Source organism: Monodon monoceros, unplaced genomic scaffold (assembly GCF_005190385.1).
Source record: "Monodon monoceros isolate NGI ecotype Baffin Bay Population unplaced genomic scaffold, NGI_Narwhal_1 Super_Scaffold_6, whole genome shotgun sequence".
In the NCBI taxonomy this organism is placed as follows: domain Eukaryota; kingdom Metazoa; phylum Chordata; class Mammalia; order Artiodactyla; family Monodontidae; genus Monodon; species Monodon monoceros.
In genome coordinates this window covers 61,358,755-61,380,116 of record NW_021703783.1, presented here as the reverse complement: position 1 = coordinate 61,380,116, position 21,362 = coordinate 61,358,755, and the positions used below count along the sequence as shown (strand labels likewise).

The window sequence follows — 21,362 nt, the reverse complement described above, 5'->3', positions numbered from 1 at the left end:
CTATATTATAAGGTATAAAGTACAAGTGTCATTGGAGATACCTCCTCAATTCCACCCCTTGGCATTCCCAGGCCACACGACTAAATAGCATTTATAGATCATGGAGTCTTGTTGAATGACTTAACCTTAAATAGCTTATATCTGTTTATCCACCTTGTCTTTTATTTAAATATTCATTTTCTCCACTTCAGCAAAAAATAATATACTGTTTTATATTTTTCCCTGAAAGTATTTTGTGGGTCTTTCATAGCTTTTTAACTATATTATAGTCTCCTTTTAAAAAAGCCTTTAAAAAAATCTAGAATATCTGGCTGAATGCTCATCTCATAGTAAGCAAGCAAAGGAAAACTATTTGCTGATGGTGTACTGAAACATCAGGAGTATGTACTGACTAAAACACAAATCAACTTAGCTATAAGCGTTATAAATATCTTTTAATTCTGAATTTGTTGCTACGAATTTCACTATGATAAGCACTATTTGGATGGTGGCTAATTTTAGAGAATTATATCAAATGTCTTCTAAGTCTCAAAATCGGCCTTCAGTAGGGTGGGTATCATTTGGAATGTTGATATTGATTTACTTTTGTTTAAAATGAAATTAAATGTAAAATATTGAAAAGCAAAAGAATTTTGTCTAGAAAAAATTTTCTTGAAAAGCAATGCCAATCCAATCTTATGGAAGACAGCTTTTAGAACTAATTGCACTCACTCTATATTCATGAACCCTTAATGCTTCTCTTCCTCTAATGTTTGAGAGTGCATTAGTAAGTCTTTCAAGCATAGAAAGAATAAAAAAAGATTTTCTCTGCCACTTTCCCAGATGCCTTGAAGTTAGGCCACCTTTTATCTGCTTGCCTCAAAATAAAGATGGCTGGGAAATGCATGTATAAAATGTTAAAACAAACAAACAAACCCACAAACAAACAAAAAAACAGTGTTATGATAACCTTCTATGATGGAAATTAAACCCATTTTTTTCATAAACATTCTGTGGTAACATATTCCTGAGCTTTCCACCGCTCTCTTAATGTACTTAAAGGCCACAAAATCTAGGAAACAGAGAGAGAAGGTGCAGGCAATTTCATTTCAAATATAAACCTACAAAGAGCATATTTTCTCCTCGCTTCCACCCTTAACCCACTCAGTCTATTCTAGCAAAAACATTCTACTCAAAAAGATCATTAAAAATCCAAGTTGGAACATGTTACCCGTATGCTCAAAACCCTCCAATGGTTTTTCCATCTCATTCAGCATAAAAGCCAAAGTCGACCCAGCGCTCTACACCATCTGCCCTCAAGTTACCTCTCTGAAATAATCTTCTGGTGCTTTCTCAGCCTGTTTCACCTGGGCCACAATTGCCTCCTTTGCTTTCCTTGTATCACCAGGCATGGTCCCACCTCTTACCAAAGCTTAATTCCTCACCTCCTTCAGATCTGTGCTCAATTATGACCTTCACTGAGGACCCTATTTAAAAATGCATTCTGCCTTCATCTTCCCCCATCCACCACAACCTGGCACTCTCTGCTCTCTCTCCTTGTTTTTTTATCTTGACTATTTTGATAGTACTTGCCAAGATAAAACATACTGCCAACAAATCCCTCTCTTCCTTCTTCCCCTCCTCTCTCCTTTCTCCTTTCTTTCTTTTCTCCACTTAACTTCTTTTCTGCCCCCCCCAAAAGATAAGCTCTTGGAGGGCTGAAAGTTACTGATACTGAATAATTTTGAACTAATGCTCAGAGGTTTTTGAATTAATGACAGAATAAATAATCTAGATTCTATTGGCTTTAAAGCCACCCTCCCCTCACATGGAACTGAGTCCCAGCTATAACACCTAACAGCTATGTGACTGTAAGCAGATAGCATCATTTCTCTGACCCTTAGCTTTCTCATTTCCAAAATGGTCATAATAATGGTACACATCTCACAAAGAGTTTGAAGTAGTATGAAATGAGTAAATACTTAGAATGGCAACTGGCATGTAATTAAAGCTCTCTACATGTAAGCTACTATTATTAAATCAACATATTCTGTAAAGACCCCTAAAAACTTCATATTCCTTCAAATATTTTCCACATCCTTTCTGTTGTAAAATACTTGTCATGCACCCAAAACAAGCAAGGTCATTCTTAATGTTTTACATTTTGAAATATTTTAAAATCCTTAAGATTAACATATTGAAGCCCCCAAAGACATAATAAACGTGATTATAAAATAATATTTATAATAGTGTCTGAACATTAAAAATACTACAGAAGATTATGCTCTCTAATGATAATTATTCATTTTAAACAAGATATTATAATATCTGTTGACAGATACTTTGCAATATGAGAAAAGTAAAACTTTATAAAAATCCTTAAATATGATCAAATCTATAAAATCATTTAATATATCTAATGTGAATTGTCACAATCATCACAAATTATACCAGAAAACACTTAAAATTATAAAACTGATTTAGCTTAAAGTTAAACTGAATCACTTGCAATTAACATATTTTATAGAATTAGTTCCTGTTACATTAACCAAAAGTGTTAGCTATAACTCTTACTAACATGTAAAATATATTATGTACATTATGAAATAATTGTAGTTTGTATAAAATAAAATATTACCCAACATAAATAAAATTATATAATAACTTAAAATGTACAGAGCACTGTGTATATAATGGAACATTAATTTTAAATGTGATGTATGTTTGCATACAGAGATAATATTTCTGCTAGGGGATATAAGAGGTTATTAACAATGGCTGCCTTTGGGAAGACAACAAGTGGTTTGAAAGGAGACTTACTTTTCAATTCACATATTTTTGGATTATTTTAATATTATAAATACTTTTAGGGAATATTTTTTCATTTAAAAATCAAGTTGATACTATATATAAAACAGATAAACAACAAGGTCCTACTGTATAGCACAGGGAACTATATTCAACATCCTGTAATAAACCATAATGGAAAATAATATGAAAAAGAAATATGTATATATATATGTATAACTAAATCACTTTGTTGGTGTATACCAGAAACTAGCACAACATTGTAAATCAACCAACTTCAATTAAAAAAAAAATCAAGTTAAAATATTTCTTTAAAAACATTGCTCTTTACTAGCAATAAACCATAATTTTCTAAAAATTACCAGTTTCCAATGTAGAATATTAAACATATATTTAAAATCCATACAGAAAGAATGTTTTTTTGCTTAGTAGTAGAATTCTTCTGTGCTTTGAATGCAATAGATATTTATGATAAAATTGAGGAAATGGTTAAAAAGAGAGAAGGAAGAAAAGGTGGAGAAGAGATGAAAGGGAAAAAGTAAAGCAAAAGACTGATTATCTATTTCAAAGATAGTTAGCGTTGACCCAAATAATCCACAATAGTGGCCCCATTAAAGTGGAACTGGAATAAATTATATGTTTTTACTCTTAATTATCTATACATTTAAATTAGCACACATTCATTTGCAACTTAGTAGTGAGCTACTGGGATGATTTATTATAGAGAAGTAAAGGCTGATTAAAGAAAGTAAGTCATATTTCACCTTGGATGAAATAAGAGTCAACTATAACTAATTCCAGTTCATGAAGATTCATTACCAAGGCTAAACATTAAGTTGGAAGAAAAATATAAATGCGTGAGAAACAAATGAAAAAAACACCAACAAGGATGATCCATCCAGCAATGTCCACCAAAGATTTTTAAGTGCCTACTTAGTAAAGTGCTAAGCACTGCTAGGTCAGTTGACATTGAAGATATAATTGGAAACAATATGATAAACATTAATCTTCATTGCTATAATTTTATAACAATGAATTACTGTTTGAACTAAAGTACAGAAATATACACATAAATATAAGAGATTTCTTAACACAGTCAATCTCAGAGATTTTTCAGTCTCAGTAATCAGAGTAATCTCAGTAATCAGAGATTTTAAAGATTTTTAAAATCTTTATTTTAAAATTTGTCTTATAGTCTCGCTATTTTATCTTTAGCTAGATTTATTTTTCACTGCATTTTTTCAAGTATTTTCTGAAAGTGTGTTTTCACACCCAGAGGATGTAAGATCAGAGTGTTCCCATTACAAAGAAAAGAAACAAACAAGAAAAAACTCTATGATGGCATGATTTGGAAGAAACATGTTCTCAAAATAATTGGAAAAAATCCTAAGGTTAAAATTCTGGCAATATATATTTAAAGCACTGTTCTATATCCCACTGAAATTTCCTTCAATTAAATTTCGTTTCATCAGTATCCTCACCTGTAAGATTTGAATTTATAAATACATTTCTTCTTTAAAAGCAGCTAACTATTCAACATCTTCAAACTTATACTCAGGGTTTCCCAAACCATAAAAAAGTTTCAATTACTGTTCAAATCCCTTTCTACCACACGGTGATTGCCAATTCTTGACAATTCTGCAGTAATTTTCAAAAGTGACATATTCATACTCATAACATGAAAAAACCGAACACTTACTCTTGTCTATAAAGAATAGACATTTATTTTTAAAAAGCTGGCCAAACTTTATTGCTGGGTTTACATCATTAGTGTCTGCCAATAGTAAATACAGTCCACAGTAACCCAAGCATAGGGAGCAGCACGTACTAGGGCCCTGAAGCAGGAAGGAGTTTGGAATGTTAAAACTTGACAGAAGGCCAGTGTGGCCTGAGCATGAGAATGAGAGAAACAATATGAGAAATTAGGCTGGTGAGTAGGAGGTGCCAGATAATGCATGCACTTGAAAGTCAACGTGAGAATAGTAGAATTGAGAAGGCAAGGTTGGTTTGATTATGGTGTGGCAATGGAGATAAAGAAAAATAATGAGATTTAAAAGATATTTATAAACTAAAAATAATAAAGATATCATATATTTTAGACTTGGGGTTAAGAATGAGAGACATGAAAACAAAGATGACTCCCAGGTTTCTAGATAACACAACTAGATGGATGATGGAATCATTCATTAGGATCAAAGACACTGAAAGTTCAGTTTTTCCATGGTAAGTATGAGGTGTCTTTGAGACATCCAAATAGATCTGTTAAATTGACAGTTGTATTATACATCACTCCTAGTACGACAGAAATGATTTAGTTCATCCACCAAATTTACCGGGAGTGCGGGCATTCTTAATAAAACACATATCCTGTGTTTGAGATTCAGGTTAAAAAAAAAGAGAGAGAGAGAGAGAGAAGATTTCATTAAAGAATAAGCTAAGCATCTTTCATGATAATAGAAAGGTCCCTCAGAGCGCAGCCCGTGCATCACCTCCTCTGTGAAGCCGTAGCTGTCTTGACTAACTGATCATTCACTCTCCTGTGCTTTCACTTTTCTGTTGCAGCTAATGAGAGGCTTCAAGAACTTGGCAATATCCTCTCCTTTCAAGGCCCAAGTTGGGGTGGAGGGTGTTATACTTCCTATGCCCTTGTAGTTACAGGCCACGTTGGCTGGATCTGGCAAACGGTCTCTGACCAGAAATTGCATATGCCTCTTATAGGGTCAAAGTAGTTAATTTCCTCACTGGATGGTGAGAAACTGTCCAGCGCTTTCCTCCCAACTGCAATGAATCCTTAAGGTCATTATGTTGAGATGACAGTGTTATAAGTCATTGAAGCTCTCAACATTCTGGGTCCCTGAATGACTTCAAATCAGAGGGTCTTCTGCCACCCTTCCCCTAAAATACACACATACTTTTCCACAATGATTACATAGTATAAGCAAGAAATAAGGCTTAGGAGTTTAGGCCACTGAGGTTTTCCTATTGTTTGTTACCATAGCATTTCCTACCCTATCCTGATTATTTCACAGCTCACATCTGAATATATTATCACTACTTGCTCATGATGTCTCTCTTAAGTGAACTACACTTTTCTATAAGTGGCTGACAGTGCCTGAGAGTTTGTACTCTTAAATATTTTTGAGCAGCTTGATGAATGACTGAAAGATTGAGGACACAATCTCCACCTTATCCACTATCATGAGAAAACTCACATGGATAGTAGGAAAGCCAAAGAAGCATTACTGTGCTGAGCCACTTGAATGTCTATTACCTTGCAGAGAAATATCATGATCAATTACAGATCCTCTCCGGTTAGCATAGAAAGGTATCAGAGAGATCATACTGTAAAATCACCATATCATAAACTTAGTGACAGACTGAGGGTTTTTATATTTTTGCTTGTTTTTATATTTGAACACAAAAATCTAAATATTTATGCTCAGTCTTCATCGTCTGTTGGTTCCATAGACTAGTTCTGTATTCACTACTTTAAAGAAACAGATATCATCTCCTATCACATCTCTGTATCTTCCTCTAGTCTATAAAAAAGTTTATTTTAACTAATGGCTATTAACTGAATTCCTCAGAAGGCAGCAGACCAACATAAATCTGCTTGGTTGAGAATGACCAGTAACAGCATTGGCGCCAGATTAATTGTGGGTTTAAAAAAATACAGTGTAAGTTCACACGAAATCACCTGTATGTGAATACAGCAAGAGCATCTCCTATACGTGAATACAGCAAGAGCATTTTGGTCTGGGAATTCTATTAACTTTCATTCATTTACAGTATGATGATACTTTATGTTCCAAATAAGGCACTGCAAGTTCCTGTATATCCATTATATTATACTTAAGTATGCTTAATGGGATCTTAAATATACTTTTTTGAAATTGATAATACTTTCTTAGGAAACTGCTTTTAAAACTACAGATTGTTATCCATTGGTATGCTGTTACATTAACTTTGTTGGTTAATTAGGTAGGGCTTCCCTGGTGGCGCAGTGGTTGAGAGTACACCTGCCAATGCAGGGGACACGGGTTCGTGCCCCGGTCCGGGAAGATTCCACATGCCGGGAAGCGTCTGGGCCCGTGAGCCATGGCCGCTGAGCCTGCGCTTCCAGAGCCTGTGCTCCACAATGGGAGAGGCCACGGCAGTGAGAGGCCAGCGTACTGCAAAATAATAATAATAAATAAATAAAAATTAAAAAAATAAATTAGGTAAAAAAGAGAATTGAAAAGGAGGTATCAGAATACAACACCAGTAAGAAATACTTCATAGAACTTTTGTTCATATAGTGTGTATGTGTGTTTGAAAGCATACTGTGTTTGGATGTCATTCAAAAACATTAGAAAATATAGATTTAGTGGATTCATTCACTCATTCAACAAATATTCTATGGAATGCTCTCTTCCTAATGTTTGTCAGGCACTGCAGAGTCAAAAGATGATAAAAAATATACATACATCATTGCAAAATCCTGAAAAACTTGCACTTAGTGGAGTGATCACATAATTAAAAAATTCAAATCTACTATATATGCAAATATATATATATATATATATATATATATATATATACAGATGTAGAAAAACACAAGATATTTAGGATACAAAAGAGCCTGATTTCCACAGATAAGGAAAACAGAGTTTATCACTTACTGATGAGAATGGTCCATTATAACACTCTTGCTATATTCACATATAGATGATTTTGTGTGAATTCAGCAAAGAACACTCCCTTTACAAAATATGTTATTATCAGCAATATAATGTCTATGGGAGTCTTAGGGGAAAAAAGAGGGCCATTTAAGATTGACACTGTAATTATTACTTCATTACTGCTACAGCATAGGGAGTGGTACTGCAGCACCACTCGCAATGTTAATATGCCTCTGTAAACACCTAGTTTACTGTCACAGAGTGACCTAGGTAGACTTGGGTTACTGAGTTCTTGAAACCAGGATATGAAACCAGATAGAGGAAAAATAATTTCCGGTTAATGCTCTGAGACCCATGTTGTCTAAATGATAATCGACACAAAATGAGTTGTTTCATTATGCTTTCAGTGTCTATTTACTTTTGTTTCAAAATCTAAATCTGAATTTTGTTGGATATAATCAAACATATACTCAAAAGGAAATTAAATTGAGGAAAAAAACATTATTGTGATAAAAAACCAAGGCGTTCACTTAAATTTTGAGAAACAATAAAATTGAAGGTAGGCTGTGTGTTCAATTCCCTTAGAAAGGAGGGCAAAAGGAGAAAGGTTATTAAGATTTAACAAAAGATATACGGAAAGTGTCTAAGGAATCTATGTCATAAAAGCAAAGAAGTTACCTTTCTAGAGAAATTGGAAGATAAAAATATATGCCTGTAAGTCACCTGAGAGTGCATTTTGAAAGTCAGGGTGGAAATAGTATGTATTCCATGACTGTAATCATAAAATGTGTAAGCATGATTACATAGACTGGAAATGTATTACACAGAAATAAGATACTACATATATTTAAATAATGTTGAGGTGACGTGATCAACTTGTTTGGAAAATTTCCTTAATAATGTTTGTAGTTTGCTTTTGGTTAAAATATTAAAGCAGGGTTACACTCATGAAGCCAGCATCTTTACAACTTCAGCTACATTTGCTTTTTTCTCTTCTGTAAGTAGAACAAACTCACCCCCACTGCCAAGCTTCTGCACTTAGGATTTCTGCTGTCTACTGTGCTCTTCCCCTGGTGTTTACATAGCCGGATCCTTCTCCTTTCATGCCTCAACTTACATAGCTTTGATTTACCAGAGTCCTTGATTTTACTGTTTTATTAGGTTATTTTATTATGTAGTAGCATTTCTCACTATTTGGAAACTACCTTAGTTATCTTTTGTTGTTGTTTTTAACTATTTTGTCTCCTTCCCTAGAATGCCAGCTCCCTAAAAGCAAGGAACTTATCTACTACATTTGCTTCTATATTCCCAGCACTAAAATAGCACCTGGCATATAACAGGCATGCCCTGGTGCTTACGGAGGAAGTGCATTATTCCTAAATAATTCCCTTTCAGTTCGGGGTATAGCAAGGAAAAATGTATAGTGTTTTTGTGCAAATTTATTTTATTGTATCTGTAGTAATACATAGGTAGTTAGGGTAATCATAAAATAAAACTCTATAAACTCCTGAAAATAACCAGCCTTACTCAAAACCAACAAAAATGTGAGGTATTGACATATACACAGGTGGCCTTGTACATATCTTTAGTTGGCAGTTCTCAGACCTACTGAGCTCTGAATCTAAGAATCCTCAAATCCTATAAGTATTTTCCCACTGCATTAAAAAAGAGGAGGCCAAAGCAATAAGGCAAGGACCCAACTAGAGTTAAATGACACTCAACTCAGCCCTCAGCCCCTGATAGGCAGCCTTTTCACACTGCTATAGTCATACCAGTTGTTTAATTATTGACTACATCCACACCTGTTTGTAAATGGCATTGCTTCAAGCCTTCTGAGGGCCACTCCTTTCCACATCCTCAACTACTATGGACCTTCCCCTAGAATTCCCTGGATCTTACCCCATCAACTAAGGGGTTAGTGCCAGGAAAAATAAGGGCCCTCCAGGAGCCTGCTCCAGCATTAATGCCAGCAGGCATCCTCTCGACCCAGTGCCCATACCTTATGAGCTAGGCATTTGTTGTTTTGCCTGCTCTAAATCTAATCATTTCCCTTCTTTTAACAGCAGAACTCTCTTTCTATGTAGTTGAGTGATGCTTTGTACAACTCTCAAATCCAGGGATGACACAAGGCTCAGCTTAGAAAAATATGATATTTCACAGCCTTCACCACAGTGATGAGTTTGGGGCAAGTGACTCAAGTTGTTCCAGTCAAGATTATCCTAGAAATTTTTGGAAAAAAAGATGCTCTCTTTACATGGAGATTTCTTATGTAAGCCTGTTCCCTGGGAATATTCTTACCACTGTAAAGAAAGAGCCTGATTCTAAATAAAGCAATGGCAGGGAAAAGTAAAATTAAGGAGGTAGGGATGGATGGGAGGGTGGGGGGCGATAGGCCTGGTCTTGATCATATAGCTTGATTTCCTATTTCCAGCTATGATGAAATCCAGAATATTCCTGGATTTTATGGTAACATGAGCTCTAAAATCCCTTTTCTCTCTAAACCATTTTGAGTTAGGTGGCATTTTTGAAAGTGAAAGAGTTCCTGACTAATAAAAAAAGGGGGCAAGAGTGGTCAGATCTGCCATTTATTAACAGAGTACCAGACAATTTGCAAACATTTCCATTCCTGGTGAAATGAAGCTTTTAGTAGTGAAATATATTACTGAAGCTCACCATGCCAGAGTAGGTCTTTACACCCAGACCTATGAGACTCAAGTTTCAATCTGTTAGCACATTGCCGTGATGGTCATATTGACTCAAACTATGAAGTACAGTTTGCTTATGACTGCTCAATTTCTTTTGATCACTTCTATCTGTTTGCTTCCAACTGTTCTGCATCTTCTACCACTGAGGAGTTTAATGATTTCTTATGGTTGAGTGTTGGCTCTAGAAATAGACTGCTTGGGTTTGAATCCAATTCCCTCTACATAACAGTTGTATGACCTTGGCAAGTTACTTTTGCACATTTTTCTCATCTAAAAGTTATAGATAAATTAGTACCAGTCTCAAAAAATTCTTGGGAATATTAAACGGAATCGTAGTAAGAACACGAGAATATGATTAACTTGTGTTTGTCCAAAAATCCCCATAAATACCTGTCCTCTGTTCCAATTAATCTTGCATTCTTTCTATAAGCCTTTCCCAATTAAAACTTCTGTTTCCTTCTATCAGATCAGCTAGAAAGTCAATGACGATAATCCACATTGCAATGTGTATACCTACTGGCAATCATTTCCAAACGTGTTTGATTCTTAACATACAGAATTGCCAATTGATGGATTTCACATTAGGGCTGGATAATAACTGGGGCTTGAGTATGTTCCCTGCTTAGCCCTTTCTATCTTGAAATAGGAGAGAAAAAGCACCAGTAGATTCAACAACTTCCATTAATGTCAGGTTCTGGAAACAGTGAGAAGTTTTATGTGTAAGTACCAATGAGAAAAATAATGAGAGATGAGGTTGGAAAGCTTCTAGTAAAGCTACAACGTTCATTTTCTCATCACATCTCTGTGTACTCTAGGAGGTGGCTTATGACTCCGTAGTTTCCAAATAAGGAAACAAATGAGGTAACATCTAATACCACAGTGACACAGCAATGACTAAAGGCCAACTAAGCCTAGTGACTCAGGATTGGTGAATTGTCTTATGGATTACAGAACTATTCCTTGAATAATTTTAAAATACAATTTATTCTAAAGTTAGAGTCACAGAAGTAATGACAGTATATTAAACTGTCCTCTTTTCAATGGGAAGAATAACAACTGTATATCCAATATTCAGTGAAGATGTTATATTTTTGTTTTTATTTTTGATAAGAAATAGCAAACTAGTTCTTATATAGCGAGGAAGTTTAAAAATATACTTGACTTTTTTCTTGATTAACTGCTGAGGCAGTATGATTCAGCAGGTGAAAATTATAAAAGCCTTCCTAAGTGTGTAATTACAGCCAGGTAACTTAACTTCTGAGTCTCCTTTATTGCACCTGTAAAATGGAGAATCTCTATTATCAAAATCAAATAAGGCAACATAATATTTTTTAAATACAGTGAGATACAACTGTTGTGAGAACAATGATGTAAAAGTTACCACTGGAAGAACAAAACAGAGAAAAAAAGGTGCCTAAAAGTACATGCCGTTTGGAATTTTAAACATTATTGTTTTATCTCTCTTCAATCAATTTTGTTCTAAAAATTATCAGTGGGCTAGTCTTTACATGTAAGGTCTTAAAAACATTCAAATCATGGCACATTCCATTTAAGTGTACCAACTACTTAAACAAATTAAGAGGATGCTCCCTTATTTATCTATACAAACCTTTTGTGAAACTAACCTGAAACGTATACAAACTAAGAGTGAAATTTCTTGGTTACTGACAAAAAATAAATTCAGCATGTGGAGATTAGTAATGGGGCCTAGAGTACCAAGCTCCCAGTGATTCTAGGGGAAGATGATTCGTTAGGAGATGAATAAGAAAGAAAAAAAGGAAGGAAGGCAGAAGAGGGCAGGAAAAAAAGAGATGAGAAAGGAACAAAATGGTGGGGAAGGAAGAGAATGCAAGAGAATTGCTGTATCACGCCCTTAGCTGGAGAGCTGAACAAATCCCTTCTACCCTGGCAGTGAGTAGTAACACGCTCCAACACATACGGGTCTAAAAGTCCAGAAGTCAAAGAAATCAAACTGTTGCTATGTGTTCAATATCTAAATGATGAAACAGATTCTCCAAGGCTAACAACTTGTCTACTCCACTCTGTCCTGAAGGAGTCGGCTCTGTCCTATCATTAATATTCATTTTGTGGTATCTAGGAATGGTTCCAAAAGTATCTATGATTCCACAGGAAAAAACAAACAAAACAAAACTGGAAACTTGCATATGAAGTACTTTTTTCCTCCCACAATTTAAAAGCAGGGTGGTGTTGGAGAATTTAGGAATATGTTGGCTTTTTGTTGAAATGTCACTTTCTTGAATTATTAAACTCAACTGTTTCTCAAGGTGATTGTTTGGCATTTTTAATTTAATATTATAATTTAATAAAAACACGAAAAATAGGTAAATTACTTGTACAGTCATGTTGTTAACTAAGCTTTCAACACAAGAATTTCCTGTACACAGACAGATAAAACTCAAGCCTTTTTAGGCATATAATGGTCTGGTTTATATTTATATATAAAACTTTTAGTGGCCTTGGATTCTGGACACTGGCTAAAATAGGATAGTGATGTTATTCTATTTATAAAAAGATGCTAGTGCTCTAGAAATATGGTCTAAGGCCCAATGGTTCACTTTATTCATTCCTCAAATCTGATAAAAATGCTAGGGATTAGGCAGAAAGCCAGCCTTGTAAACAAGGATCTGCAGACACTCCAAGTCAGACAGAGATTCAGAGCTTTGCTACCTTGCCTTTCTCCTGAGAAGCTGTGTCAACTTTTCTTAATAATCTTGCTAACGCAGAGCCTGCTCACTAGAGGAGCTTAGCTAGGCCTTAGTAACCTGTGTTATATCATTTGTCCTTGTTTCAAAAGCCATTAAGTCATTTGTCCAAAAACACATTTGTTAATGACTTTCCCCACAAAAATAAGCAGCTTCCATATTTCATAGGTGGAGAACAAGGACCTATTTCGCTGTTTATAATACACAGAATGCTGGGGGGCAGAACATCATCAGGAAAAAATATACTTAATCGACTCTTTCTCCTTCTTAAGGAAAGAGCAAACAATTCCAAATTGACATTGTAGTGAGTGTAGTCTGCTGCTGTGATGCTATATTGTTGTTTACACTTAGTTACATTCACATAAAATTATGCCTGAAAAAAGATTAGCAATAATCCATCCTAAAAGCAACCCTATGTGACGTTTCACAATAATATCCAGTCTGTAGATGTACAAACCAGTTCTCAATTATCTGTGATGAGCAGGATGAGGTATGTAAATGTCTAAGGGTCTCCATAACAAGACACAGGTGGATTTTGGAAGTATTAAAGCCAATCGAAGGATTTGAAATTATTTTAAATAATTATCTCAGCTTTGTCCACTGGTGCTAATAAGTTAAAAAGTTATACGGGGCTTCACGGTTTAACAATCTCACCTTTTGCTTGGATCACTTGTGAGTAATCAAAAGAAATTCCATGAAAGAAAACTATGTTATCAATTATCTAAATCTTATATAAGATTCAGCATCACATTTGAAAAGTGTTAACACCAAGTTTGTTACAGCTGAGTATGTTCTGTCTGAGTATTTCCGTGTGCTTTTGCTCTCACGCTGACGAAAATATGCCAATAAATCTCAAAGTAGCAATTCCTAAATTCAGTTATCTGCTTTCAGCTAGAGTAGGGCCTGGGCTGATATGCAAGGAGGCCGGCCCGGAAGGGAGATGGGCCTCAGGTAAAAACAGGAGGCTGTCCCCTGGAGGCCACACCCAAGGAACTGTGCCCAGAGGTGTGAGGTGGGTTTGCCTGCTCTCCCCTTCATTTGCTTGCGACAGAAAAGTTGGCTGTAGTCTGGGAGGGTGTAGGAGGAGGACAAGAGATAGTATGTCTCATTTAAACAACTGCAGTATCAGAAGTTCTCATATTTAAGTAACTCTCCGATTCTATTTGTGTTTAAGTGCCTATGTGCATTTTATCCTTGATTAGGTGAATGATTTAGAAAGAAAAGGAAAACATTCATCTATTGCAGGAAACAACACTTAACTCTTTTTAATTATAAGCAAAACTACATTGAGCAAATAGAGAAACAACAGGTTTAATGGGATGAGGCAAGACCAAGTTTCAGTACCATCCATAGCTGGATTTGATTAAATGGCTATTTCGACCAAAATTCCTTCTTCACTGAGGCACTTAGCTAACTGTCTTAGGCGTAGTTTTGGGGGCTGCGGTAGGGGGGTTGTAATCCAGTATTTCCAATGAAATGTTGTCTGACAGGGCTGCTAGGAAATGGTATTTTAACCAAATTATTTCAGAAACCACATTATTTCACCGGATTCTCATACTAGCTGAGAAAGACCATTCTCAATCTACATGGAAAGTTTCCAGCTCCCATTCTGTACAGACAGCTAAAATATAGAAGGCGTTTATTATCTTCATAAGCTTTCCAATTTTCCAGAGCTCCTCTTCAACAAAATGACTCCCTATGTGTATAACTAATATGTTCAACATACTACATGTGAGACCAGTATAGGAACGATCGGTATCTTTTCTTTTTATCTCCACAATAGCAGTAACCAAAAATGATGAACTCTGACCTCCTCTCATTTACATTACTGGTAAGTTAAGGAAACCAGTGTGTCACATCCCTTCCAAGCACTGAGTGTATTTGTAGAGACAAAACAAACCCAAAGAGAATCAGAATTAGTTCTAAACAACTAGAAGTTGTGGTTTAACTAAATACAATTACAGAAATTACAGAAACATTTTTTAATCTGCTTTGCATTTTTCAAAGACAGCAGAATACTTCTAACAGTCATAAATGTGCTATTGTTATGCTAACCTAGGTTTCAGTTTGTTTTAGAACTCTTTTAAATATTGTTTTTAGATTTAGAAAGTGGATATTTTAAAAGGAGGCTTCTTTGCAATAGGACCTCTATAATTATTTTTTAAACTGCGGAAGTAACACCCCCGGTGCTTACTCCTTCTATAACACAGCAATAACTTCGCGTTGTACACTTTAAAATAAGAGCTTTTCTTTTTTAAACAATATAGCAAAGGTTGAAGTTTTATTCATATATAGCAAGAAAGGACTGGGTGCTCTCTTATTTCCAATAGATAGCATGACTATACTTGCAATATTATTTAAAATACATTTCTTTTATACTAACACATATGGGTAGAACGATGTTCATATGCCCTGCTATCACAGTTCATCTTATAGTCAATATAAAAGTGGCTCTTCAAGAACTCTCCTAAAATGACAGAGAAGCTAAAGGAAAAACACTGTTTTCTTCAGATTGGAAAGATTAAAATCCTGCTTTAAAAAAGTGGCCACACTGATTGGAGAGATTTGAATCAAATTTATAAAACTATTAGGAAAAATAATGATCACTCCTAAAGGAATTATTTAAGATACCAAGCTAAACCCCCTTACCTGAAAAAGCAATGATAATCATGTCGATTATGTAAAAGATTAAGAACAAGTTTACCTTTGTGCAAATGCTGAAAGAAACACTGAAGAAATCTTAGAAAGATAAAAACTTTAATGCCCTGTTATGTCCAAATCATGTGAAAATGTGACTTCAGTTTGTTACCTGTATATAAAAGTGCATCTTGCACTGAGAGGTGTTTTGTTTTTTTTTTAATACATGATTCATATAAAAATCACTTCTTCCCTAAGCCACAGAAGGGCTGTATAAAGGAAAAGATCTAGACCTCCATTAATTTTGCCTCTGAGTACTCCTGGTCTTTTCAACCAAAGAAATATTAAAAGCATCCCCAAGACATTGTCATCTTTCTTTAAATGGTACTTTTTACAGGAGTACTCCCTAGTTTCAGCAGATTACATGCTACTGTCCATTAGTCTCAAATCCTTTTAGAAAATGTTACATAATTAAATATGTATATATGTGTACACACGTACACATATATATACACACACATACATATATATATATATATATCCTTAAATGCTAGTTGAAATTATGTTTTACACAGCCATATACTTTATCCCTATTTAAACAGCTTTGATCAACTTCGATGGCAAACAAATTCAGTTAGAAAGAATATCATATATTAAACTTTTGATACGGATGTATTTATGACAAGAAAATCATTAAAAATTATTTTAGGGGCTTCCCTGGTGGCGAAGTGGTTGAGAGTCCGCCTGCCGATGCAGGGGACACGGGTTCGTGCCCCGGTCCGGGAAGATCCCACATGCCGCGGAGCGGCTGGGCCCGTGAGCCATGGCCGCTGAGCCTGCGCGTCCGGAGCCTGTGCTCCGCAACGGGAGAAGCCACAGCAATGAGAGGCCCGCGTACCACAAAAAAAAAAAAAAAAAAAAAAAAAAAATTATTTTAAATTACAAGTGTTCCAGGTATTTCATTTTAGAAAGCATTAGTTTTTAGCAAAACACTTGTAAAACCCACACCTATGTTATTATAATGCCAGAAAGTCTAACTTTGGTCTTGGTTTTCTGTAATAGTAGACCAAATTTGCTCCATTATGTAATCAAACTGTTTTACTTTCCCTTCCCCAAATCATTTAATCACTACCATTAGGAAAAGAATTATGATGTTCCAATTTGGAGTTAATGGTATCTCTTCCTAGCTATTACACAAACTGGAAATCCTAAGAGGTATAAGTATTTCAGGCTCACATAATTGTCTGTGTTAAGTGTGAGTTTTTTAAGATTAGATGACTGTAAAAATCTGTTTTGGGAATTCGCTATAAATTGATTTAGTATACTGAACTCAAAAGAATGAATTGATATTATGTCCATGGTGTCATTAGGCAAACAGGAAGTTCGAATTAGCTTTTAGATCTAACACATTCTGTATTTTATTTATTAATCATCCAGTTCATTTTGCAAGTACAATTAAGAGAAGCTACTATATTCTAGTTTTATTTTCAGTTAGCACCAAGTCTAATGTGCAAATCTTGTACATACCATGCTAACCATTTTCATATTTCTGAATTAGAACTCTCTGACAATTTGACCAGACAGAATAACTAATATTCTCCATTATGAAATAAAGTTCAAAACTACTCTGTAACAACTCTCTATCATGTGGTATTTTATGAAATTAGCATTTTAGGATTTCCTCTGTAGGGTAGCAACCTTTAGTTCTGATAAAAATACATTAAAGTCTAATTACCATATTCTAAAACATTAATAAGATTTACTAAGATATTCTTTTAAAAGGAGAAAAGATGAAGGTTGTATGAAACTGTTACACTAGAACATTTTGTGGAAAGACAGGGTAATAATTTCCCATAATATATCATTTAAAGTCTCACTTTAATCCACTCAATATATATTGGAATTAGTTCTGACTTCCGGTATATAAAGGCTTAATTTTTTTGTATGTGAGAAACTCAATACTCATATGCAGGTCTTTTACATGTCATTGTTATAATTAGCATTTGTTAAGAGTCCTGAACATAAATGTCACAAACCAAGACCAAACTTTTACCCTTCTTAAGACAGTGGAGAAATAAGCAAGTAAAATATTTTGCTCGCAGTGAAAAGCAGTTGGTTTCCTTTTTCTATATCTTTTCATGTCTAAACTTGTTAATTCAGTTGTACACACATAAGGCAATTAAACGATTGTCCTTTTGTCCTTATAACCAAAAGGTGGCACCACTAAAAATAAGTTTTAGCTTTCAACAGAAATACTACATTAAAAAGAAAAAAAAAAGGTACTAAATGTCAAAGGCCTAGAAAGAAGATCTTGTTTTTGTGACTCGAGGCAATTCTACTTAGATAGGAAAGATAAGTGTCTCAAATGGAAAATGGTTTAGAAAATAACATAGATTATGTTGATGGTAAATGAAAGCAGCTCTTCTTTAGGTCAGTGTATAAACTTGTCCACTGAAGATATGTGGTGAAAAAAATACTTTCTGGGGTACATAGATTAGTGTGGAAGATCAGGCAGAGTTAAGAAGGCTCCCTTTTCTTATCCGAAGTGGACACGTAGAAAAAAAAAAAATGTAAGACTTGGCATTTCCCCTGATAAATCAAAGGAAAAGATTTATCTGGACACTAACATCTGCTGATTTCTCTGCACTCATGTAGCATCCACTTGGGATGCTTTCCCATTACATTCAGCTAAGCACTTCTCTCTATCTCCTCCCATCTGACGGTCATCACTTAGCTGAATAATAGGAAAGGAAAGCTTATACCATTGATGATGAAATTAGAAATTTCTGAGGCTGCTGTCAAGGCTCTGTCCAGCAAGTCCCTTTCACTTGACCTATCATGCAGGCAGCCAGGGCACATAGTTGTTTTGATACCTTTCTCTGTATTATAATAAGACATGAAAGTAAAAGCATTTTCCCCTTCAAGATTTTTTAATTTGATGCTATCTTCCTACCATTACTTCCTAAACTTTGTTCCAGTACAAGAGGATTCTTGGTCAACTGAGCTTCCACGCACCTTCTAAATCGAGTACTGAAATTGTATAAGCATCATGTGTACATCTATTAAATATACTTATTAAAAGAAAATAAGGCAAGGCATGAATTCGATATCTGGGCAGCAAAATGCAAACAGCAGAAAGGTAGAATGAAATCACAATTCATATGCAAATGCAGCTTTAACACAAAAGTTAAATGTTTGCATTATTTCAGAAGGTTAATATTCAAGAAAGTCAAAATCACCATGTACACAAAGCTAACTAGATTAGCTTTCTCAAAGTAGAAATCCAAGCCTCCTAATAATACTGGTGTCACTAACAAATGTTTTGAAACTTTTTTTTTTTTTTTTTTGCCCCTCAACATAAAGGCCATGCCAAAGAACCTCAGGAAAGTAATAATCTGTTTTTAAAATTTTTTCTCCACTCGAGAAACCTCTCCAAGTTCAGACATTACCAGTGATGGATAAGACCAAATAGTCAGCCCCGCAGGACAAATGGAACCAGGAAAAGTCAGATGGTGGGCACTTAAAAGCAACAGCAATTAAGCAATTGAAAGTGGGTTGGATCGGTGGTTTATTTTTGTTCCATTTGAAGGAATCTAGTGAGAGACACAGCCCCTTGCAAGCAGAAGATCAAGTCAAACTTGACACTTCCCCTCTCTGGCAGCTGGGGCTGCATGGCTTGTCTACTTCCTTTATTCAGTTTAATTGCTTTTGGTACTCTAATTTTCTATCTTGTATTCTATCTTGTTCTTTTCCCCCTGGGCAGAAAAAATCTTTCTCCTTTCATCACTACCCCCCTCTTTCCTCTGAGAAAAGGCAATCCTTTCCAGGAAGAGAAAGAAACACTGTGCATGCTTTGGATGGGAGGAGGGAGAAGATGAGAGATTTGAAAGGGGTTGGGGGGGGGGGAGGTGAAGGATAGAGATTGGGGGTGGGGGACGGAGGAGAGGAAATGAAAGAGGGAAAGAAGAAGATGGGGGATGACCAACATCATCAACTCCAGGCTCTAAATCACGGGCGCTGTGCAAAGTGCTCCTCCAGGAGAGGCACATGTGGTCTCATTACATCGCTCACAATAGGCTACCCGGGGCTCCCTGCCCAGGTCTCAGTCTCCCACCGCCAAAACCTAAGTGTGCCGAGAACAAAATCTTACGAACGGATTCAAGCAAATAGGCACAGCTGAGGCTGCTGTGCCGCCAGTCCCGGCTGTCTTACCTGGAGGGAGAACCAGGAGGTGGTGCCGGGCTCCGTCCCTACTGCTTCCCCGTGCGGACCGGTGCACACACGTCCTCTTGCTGCCTCTGCTCTTGGAGGGGCAGCCTGCAACACAAAAGGGGTGTGTGGGTGTGGGTGTGTGGGAGGTTTTCCAGGGCCACCAGCTGGTCCCAGCTGGCCGCCCCCACCCTACACACACACCTTCGGGCACTGAGCCCCCCCTCTCAGTTGAGCACCACCCTGGGGGGGGCTTGCCCTGGGCGCAGTCTCAAGTTGCCGCTGCCAAGCGCTGCCGCTGCCAAGCGCTGCTGCCGCCGCTGCAGGAAGAAGAGGTGGAAAGACACTGGGGGCAGTACTCGGTCTAGAGCATCCCCACACTGCAGCTTCTCGAGGAATCCCTCCAGTGAGGAGGCGGCCGCCCATCAGCTCCCAGCCCCGGCCGCCTGATTGGTTCCACCTGGGGTACGCTGCGCCGAGGAGCCAATCCTGGCGCACTAATAATAGGTGGATCCGCTCAGCCAACAGCGCCCATCCCAGTTCTGTTAGTGTCTCTCCATCCCCACAGCGGACAGGGACCTGAGGAGGGGGGTTTGAGAAGGGTTGGGGGGGGAACTACGAGGGGTACAGATGCCAAGGAGACGTAATCAAGGGCACCAGATAAACCCTCTGGGTAGTCGCAGGAATGCCCCGCAACCTGTTCAGCAAGCTGTAAGCACATGAGAGGGAGACTGCATAATACTAAAGCTATTTTCTTTCTTTCTTTTTTTTTTTTACTTTCAATCAAAATCTGCCTTGATACTGAGCATGCCCGGACTGCAACAGCACCCTTGGAGTTCCGATGTGTGTGGGTTTGCAGGCTGTGGGGTTTTGAAAATGTGGGAGCCGGGAAGGAGAGGCAGAAGTTTGTCTTTGGCCATTCGACCCGCTGGAGTTGTGAAAGCAAAGCAGGGCGGGGAAAAGAAAGGATTCCGCAAGAGTGTCCTCAAACTGAGGACACAGGAAGGTGGCCCTCTGGGCTGTAGGAGGCTGATAATATTATCGTGTGGGTGCAGGGGTGGAAGCAGGGGTAGAACAATCTGAGCCTTGCTAGGTACCTGGAGACTTTTCGTAAAGGGTGCGGTGGATCGGAGATGCAGGGGAAGCTCCTTCCCATAGGTGGGGCCGGGAAGCGCGATTCCACCCAGCAGCCGGGGCTGTCAGGCAGCGGAGAGTGCACTGGGAGTTTCTACTGTGGCGACCAATAAGTTTGTAGACTTGGGTCAAGGGCGACGTTGTTGAGGATGCAGTTTCTGCCAGCCCCCTCCCCCATCTCTCCACCCCCTGCCAGCGCAGTGACGACTAAAGCGTGGGTTCCCTCCCTCCTTCCTCTCTTTCCCCCGAACGATTGTGCTCGGGAGTAAGAAGCTTTTCCCCTGTGACAGCGGTGCTGACCTGATTGCCTCTAAGCTCTAGGGCAATTTATAGCTTGGTAATACCGAGAGATACCAAACTGGGAGGTTCAGCGTGTGGGGGGTAGGGAGAGCAAGCGAGGCAAGGGGCGGAGCGGAACCTGGCTCGGGGTCGGACCAAGTCCTGGCTCTGCTCCACAGGTGCAAGTCTTTCAAAACGCATAGAAGCATTTCCATCTCTCACTCACT

The 21,362-nt window shown here is 37.2% G+C and overlaps 1 protein-coding gene across 1 annotated transcript in view; it reads right to left on the bottom strand.

The window, feature by feature from the left end:
• The window catches only part of SYT1 (synaptotagmin 1), a 535,754-nt gene extending 514,809 nt beyond the window's left edge, over positions 1-20,945 (bottom strand). Inside the window, exons 1-2 of the mRNA XM_029205603.1 lie at positions 20,820-20,945; positions 19,726-19,830 (exon numbers count right to left, since the gene is read on the bottom strand). The gene's annotated coding sequence lies outside the window, so the exon portion shown is untranslated. The remainder of the gene's footprint in view (positions 1-19,725; positions 19,831-20,819) is intronic.
• Positions 20,946-21,362: the final 417 nt, after the last annotated feature.